Source organism: Nicrophorus vespilloides, unplaced genomic scaffold (assembly GCF_001412225.1).
Source record: "Nicrophorus vespilloides isolate i.1.1-1 unplaced genomic scaffold, Nicve_v1.0, whole genome shotgun sequence".
NCBI lineage: Eukaryota > Metazoa > Arthropoda > Insecta > Coleoptera > Silphidae > Nicrophorus > Nicrophorus vespilloides.
In genome coordinates, this window is record NW_017096249.1 from 1260 (window position 1) to 8632 (window position 7373).

At 30.7% G+C, this 7373-nt stretch overlaps 5 non-coding genes across 5 annotated transcripts; all 5 read right to left on the minus strand.

Moving 5' to 3' along the window:
* Window positions 1-749: 749 nt before the first annotated feature.
* Trnam-cau lies at window positions 750-821 on the minus strand. The gene has a single exon. It is a non-coding gene; the product is annotated as a tRNA-Met (tRNA).
* Window positions 822-4835: 4014 nt separating this feature from the next.
* Window positions 4836-4907, minus strand: Trnam-cau. Its single transcript has one exon. It is a non-coding gene; the product is annotated as a tRNA-Met (tRNA).
* Window positions 4908-5357: 450 nt separating this feature from the next.
* Window positions 5358-5429, minus strand: Trnam-cau. The gene has a single exon. It is a non-coding gene; the product is annotated as a tRNA-Met (tRNA).
* A 505-nt stretch (window positions 5430-5934) lies between these two features.
* Trnam-cau lies at window positions 5935-6006 on the minus strand. The gene has a single exon. It is a non-coding gene; the product is annotated as a tRNA-Met (tRNA).
* Window positions 6007-6403: 397 nt separating this feature from the next.
* Window positions 6404-6478, minus strand: Trnap-agg. The gene has a single exon. It is a non-coding gene; the product is annotated as a tRNA-Pro (tRNA).
* Between the last annotated feature and the right edge of the window lie 895 nt (window positions 6479-7373).

Here is a 7373-nt window from a genome sequence, read left to right on the forward strand (position 1 = left end):
TGTCTATAGTAACTACATGTAACTGTAGTAAAACATATAATTTTCCATGCATAATAACAGAAATAAAAATACGCCATCTAGCGGAACTTCGACAAAGCTTAGCTAATTTATTTATCTCCTGACACAAAATTATTAGATAACAAAATAATTATAGTATGACTTGTTTTATAATATTATTGTAAATTTGTTTATGTAACAAATGATGAGTTTCCTAAATTCAATAATATTACCATAATATCTAAACAAACTGTTAAATAACATGACTGAATGATCCAGTATTAAGAACAATATTTTTTCTATATTATTTTATATATCTAATTTTTGGCAATTTTTGTGCAAATTTTTCATATTTTAATCAAAATAAGTTTATATTTGATAATGTCTATGGTAAATACACGTAATTGTAGCAAAAATTATCATTTTACGTAAATAATAACGAAAATAAAAATACGTCCAATAACGTTGACAAAACTTAGCTAATTTATTTATCTTCTGACACAACAAAATAATTTCAATATTTCTTGTTTTATGTCATTATTGAAAAGTTGTTTATGTAACAAAATGAAGATTTTCCCAAATACAATAATATTACCATAATACCTAAACAAACTGAAACATAACAAGACTGAATGATCCAGTATTGAGAACAATCTCCTTTCTATAGTATTATATGGTTTGGACTTATGGTAGATTAAGTTTAATTAATTTAAAGCATTGATTATTAAAATTTGTAACTTCTTTCGAAGTCTTAGCAGAGCATGGTTTCGATCCACGGACCTCTGGGTTATGGGCCCAGCACGCTTCCACTGCGCCACTCTGCTCTTATATATCTAATTTTTGGCAAATTTTGTGCAATTTTTTTTTAGCAAATTTTTCATATTTTAATCAAAATAAGTCTATATTTGATAATGCCTATGATAACTACACGTAATTGTAGCAAAAATTATCATTTTCATAAATAATAACAAAAATAAAATTACGTTGACAAAGCTTAGCTAATTTATTTATCTCCTGACACAAAATTATTTAAAAAAAATAAAATAATTTCAGTATGACTTGTTTTATATCATTTTTTATAAATTTGTTTATGTAACGAAATGATGATTTTCTTAAATACAATAATATTACCATAATATTATAAAGGAACTGATACATAAGAAGACTAAATGATACAAAAATAACTTTATTTACATACATAATTATTGACCCTTTTACAATTTGCAAGGGCTCAAACATTTTATCTTATTACAAATCTCTCAACATAGTTGCTTTTGGTTTGCATTGGTTCATGTTTCTTACACTTTTAACAATATTATGCAGATAATTGCCGAAGCAATTATTTACATTTGAAGTGTTTAGGATACTTAAGATTAAAATTTTAAACTATGGTTGTTAGTACATATATACAACTATTTCTATATTAAAGGGAAAATTTGCGTGGGAAAAATCTTTTATTTTATCTAAAATGCCTTAAAAAGAATATATTAGACCTCTAGGGCCTTATCAATTGTTTATGTAGGAGAGGAGTGATGGTGTTGGATAGGAGATGGTGATGGAGAGTATTTACATTTGGAAGATAGAGAGGTTTTGGTATGGGAGTTTATGTTTTAGGTGTAGGAGAGTATTGTGAGCTCTCACATTTGTGATTTTTGAACACAGTCTATTATTATTTAATTGCGAACTGTAAAACTTTTCGGAGGCTTCAATGATGTACTGATCGATGAGGACAATTCCAGCTTCTAGCACTAGGTCGGTGATTCTAGTGTCTTTTTCGCGATTCAGAGCTAGTCGAAGACATCTGTTTTCAAAGATTTTAAGTTTCTTTTTGTGTATTTATGCGGCGCCACACCAGACGGGTGATGGGTCTAAGTAATTGCTTATGCAACATAATTTTGTATCTTTTTCAAGTGGGCTGTTGACGCACAGGGGGTAGAGCGTCCGCAGGGCTCCTTGTGCCTTTCTTAGGGATTTATTGATGTGTTCCTTGAAACGTAGCACTTCATCGAGTGTTACTCTGAGATACTTAACAGATGTTTTGACCGCGATTTCTTTACCGTTCATATTTAGTTTTTCAATTACTTTTGTGTTTTTGCGCTTTCTTTTAAACACGATGTTTTCCGATTTTTGTGCAATTTTTTTAGCAATTTTTTCATATTTTAATCAAAATAAGTCTATATTTGATAATGCCTATGGTAACTACACGTAATTGTAGCAAAAATTATCATATTACATAAATAATAACAAAAATAAAATTACGTTCAATAACGTTGACAAAGCTTAGCTTATTTATTTATCTCGTGACACAAAATTATTTAAAAAAAATAAAATAATTTCAGTATGACTTGTTTTATATCATTTTTTATAAATTTGTTTATGTAACGAAATGATGATTTTCTTAAATACAATAATATTACCATAATATTATAAAGGAACTGATACATAAGAAGACTAAATGATACAAAAATAACTTTATTTACATACATAATTATTAACCCTTTTACAATTTGCAAGGGCTCAAACATTTTATCTTATTACAAATCTCTCAACATAGTTGCATTTGGTTTGCATTGGTTTATATTTCTTACACTTTTAACAATATTATGGAGATAATTTCCGAAGCAATTATTTACATTTGAAGTGTTTAAGATACAACTATGGTTGTTAGTACATATATACAACTATTTTTATATTAGAGGGAAATTTGCGTGGGAAAAATCTTTTATTTTATCTAAAATGCCTTAAAAACAAAATACATTAGACCTCTAGGACCTTATCAATTGTTTATGTAGGAGAGGAGTGATGGTGTTGGATAGGAGAGGGTGATGGAGAGTATTTACATGTGGAAGATAGAGGTTTTGTTATGGGAGTTTATGTTTTATATGTAGGGGTGTATTGTGAGGTCTCACATTTGTGATTTCTGAACATAGTCTATTATTATTTAATTGCGAACTGTAAAACTTTTCGGAGGCTTCAATAATGTACTGATCGATGAGGACAATTCCAGCTTCTAGCACTAGGTCGGTGATTCTAGTGTCTTTTTCGCGATTCAGAGCTAGTCGAAAACATCTGTTTTCAAAGATTTTAAGTTTCTTTTTGTGTATTTATGCGGCGCCACACCAGACGGGTGATGGGTCTAAGTAATTGCTTATGCAACATAATTTTGTATCTTTTTCAAGTGGGCTGTTGACGCACAGGGGGTAGAGCGTCCGCAGGGCTCCTTGTGCCTTTCTTAGGGATTTATTGATGTGTTCCTTGAAACGTAGCCCTTCATCGAGTGTTACTCTGAGATACTTAACAGATGTTTTGACCGCGATTTCTTTCCGTTCATATTTAGTTTTTCAATTACTTTTGTGTTTTTGCGCTTTCTTTTAACACGATGTTTTCCGATTTTATTATGTTTGAGGAAGGTTTAAATCTTTTGAAGCTTTTAGATTACCTTTTTGTTTGCTGTTTGCGCAGTGCTTGAATGTGCATATACAACTGAGTCATCTTCGTACATTGCAAGATTTTCGAGTGCATTATTGCCGGGAAAGTATTTAGAAACATCATTAATAAATATATTAAACAATACTGGGTCCAAGAGTGACCCCTGCGGGACTCCTGCTCCAATGTTTCGGTTAGACGATGCTTTATCACCCAGGGAGACGTTGACGGTTCTATCCGTCAGGTAGGATGATGTAAGTTCGATTAATTCTGGGTGAAAATTGTAGTCTATTATTCTGCACAGGAGTGCCTTATGCCATACTTTGTCAAAAGCTTTTTCTACGTCTAGAAGAGACATTGTCGTTAGATTTGCTTCCTTTTGATTAAAATTATGAGTAATATCTTTAACAATTCTTGCAACTTGCTGTGTTTGCGTCGGAAACCAAATTGCTCATCTTTGAGTATATCAAACGTATCTAGATACTTGTTTATACGTTTGAGGATGATGGCTTCCGCCACCTTCGCAACACATCTCAGCAAGTTTATTGATCGATACGAGGTTGTTTGTTTTGTCGACTTTCCCGGTTTTAGAACTGGTATAATTAATGCGTGTTTCCATTATTTCGGAAAATATCTTAGTTTAAGCATACCGTTGATTATATTCATTAGCTGAACAATGGCTTTTCTAGAGAGCGCCTTCAGCAGGATTCCTTGGACCTAATCTTCCCCCGGTACCTTCATCGCCGGTGCTTTTCTAATAGCACTTCTCATTTCGGAAGGTCGGGTCAGGTATTTGGAGCTGTCGGCGTTACGTATGTTTGGCTATGATTGGTACGCATAAACTGATCGGTTTTGTCAATTACCCTCTGTTGTTCCGGTATGTATGCTTTTTGATCTAGATCGTGAATGCTCTCAAAATGATCCGCGAGCGCATTCGCCTTATCAAGATTAGTGAAAACCGTGTTCTGCCCGACGACCAGTGCATGTATGGGTTCGCGTTTTCGCTTAAGAGATTTGGTAAACCTATAGAGTGACCTATTTCCCGGCTGCAGATTTTCTATCTTATTTTGCCAGATGGTCTGCACATGTATTCGAACAAGTACCCGTATATTTCGGGTTGCCTCATTGCAAAGTCACAAAAAGTCACACAAAATTATTAGAAAAAAAAAATAATTTCGATATTTCTTGTTTTACATCATTATTGTAAATTTGTTTATGTAACAAAATGATGATTTTCCTGAATACAATAATATTACCACAATATATAAACAAACTGATATATAACAAGACTAAAAGATCAAGTATTAAGAACAATCTTGTTTCTATATTATTTTATTGTTTGTATATATAATAGATTAAGTTTAATTAATTTATGCATTGTTTATTAAAATTTGTAACTTCTTTTGAAGTCTTAGCAGAGCATGGTTTCGATCCACGGACCTCTGGGTTATGGGCCCAGCACGCTTCCACTGCGCCACTCTGCTCTTATATAACTGATTTTTCATTATTTTTGTGCAATTTTTGTGCAAATTTTTCATATTTTAATCAAAATAAGTTTATATTTGATAATGTCTATGGTAACTACACTTAATTGTAGCAAAAATTATAATTTTAGGTAAATATTAACGAAAATAAAAATACGTCCAATAACGTTGACAAAGCTTAGCTAATTTATTTATATCCTGACACAACAAAATAATTTCAATATTTCTTGTTTTATGTCAATATTGTAAATTTGTTTATGTAACAAAATGAAGATTTTCCCAAATACAATAATATTACCATAATACCTAAACAAACTGATACATAACAAGACTGAAAGATTCAGTATTAAGAACAATTATTTTTCTATTTTATTGTTTGGACTTATGTTAAATTAAGTTTAATTAATTTAAAGCATTGCATATTAAAATTTGTAACTTCTTTCGAAGTTTTAGCAGAGCATGGTTTCGATCCACGGACCTCTGGGTTATGGGCCCAGCACGCTTCCACTGCGCCACTCTGCTCTTATATAACTAATTTTTGGCAATTTTCGTGCAATTTTTTGTGCAAATTTTTCATATTTTAATCAAAATAAGTTTATTTTTTCATATTTTAATAAAAATAAATTTATATTTGAAAATGTCTATAGCAACTACATGTAACTGTAGCAAAATATATAATTTTCCATACATAATAAAGGAAATAAAAATACGCCATCTAGCGGGACTTCGACAAAGCTTAGCTAATTTATTTATCTCAGGACACAAAAATTAATAGAAAACAAAATATTTTCAATATTTCATGTTTTATATCATTATTGTAAATATGTTTTTGTAACAAAATGAAGATTTTCCTAAATACAATAATATTACCATAATATCTAAACAATCTGATACATAACAAGACTGAATGATCCAGTATTAAGAACAATCTTCTTTCTATAGTATTTTATTGTTTGGACTTATGGTAGATTAAGTTTAATTATTTTAATGCATTGCATATTAAAATTTGTAACTTCTTTCGAAGTCTTAGCAGAGCATGGTTTCGATCCACGGACCTCTGGGTTATGGGCCCAGCACGCTTCCACTGCGCCACTCTGCTCTTACATATCTAATTTTTGGCAAATTTCGTGCAAATTTTTTATATTTTAATCAAAATAAGTTTATATTTGATAATAACTACACTTAATTGTAGCAAAAATATATTTATTTATATTCTTGTACAAATTTAATTGAAAACAATATTTATCAAAATATTTTTGGTATAACTTCTATTCTCCCCTTGTTCTGAATTTGTTTATATAATGAAATGATCATTTACTTAAACTTAACTCAATATTACCATAATATGGAATGAAACTGATACATAATAAGACTGAATGATCCAGTATTAAGAACAATCTTATTTCTATATTATTTTATAGTTTGTAAGATTGATGGATTGAGTTTAATTAATTTAAAGCATTGTATATAAAACTTTGTTACTTCTTTCGAAGTACTAGCAGAGCATGGTTTCGATCCATGGACCTCTGGGTTACCCCTAACCCAGCACGCTTCCACTGCGCCACTTTGCTCTTATATAATTAATTTTTGGTTTACATTGTTTTGTAATAATGACATAAATAAGCTCTGACAGAGTGTCGGTAGATGGCGTATTTTTATTTACGTTATTTTACAATAAATATCTTATGTTTTGTTACAATATGATTTAAAACACTTATTTTTTACTCTAATTAGTGTTACAAAATATTTCAGCACAATGTTAATATGCTTTTATCGTTTTATATGTAATCTCTGGAAATAGTTTTGGATTCAATTCATACTAAAATAGCGTACGTTAATCGCATTCACAGGATTAGTGAAAGAGAGGTTAACTGAGAGGAGGACAGAGAAGAGACACAGAGAGAGAGAGAAAACAATAGGGTTTAGAGTAGTTGGTAATAAAGAGTGTCGAAAGCTCGGGCAACATCGTTAAACAATTGTTAAACTTGTCCCAGTTAAATCTTAATAAAGCGGATCCGCCGTGGAAAATTATTCCCGGAGGATGTTTCAGACTAATCCATTCAAAGGCTCACGTATTTCCTTTAGACACTAAGAACGACGACGAGGAGATGACAAGAGAAGACGGAATGAAAGAGGATGAGCAGATGTAACATACAAAAGCCAAAGGGAGATAGTCTCTATTTAGTTTGAACTAAAACGAATAGGGAACACACATATCTAAGTCCTGCACTCCTATATCTTAAATTTACTTTAGGATAATTACTTTGATGAACAACAACAATTTAATTTGAATAAATGCAATTTTCTTTATGAATTGTCCTAATTTTGTCCCAATTTTATCAAATAATTGATTTACTCAATGAATTATATCAATTTTAACCATAATTCTTATTGTAAAATTGTTTACATTTTTGGAGAAAATAAATGTTTTATGTTGAATGTATGCTTGTTAATATTTGAATGTAC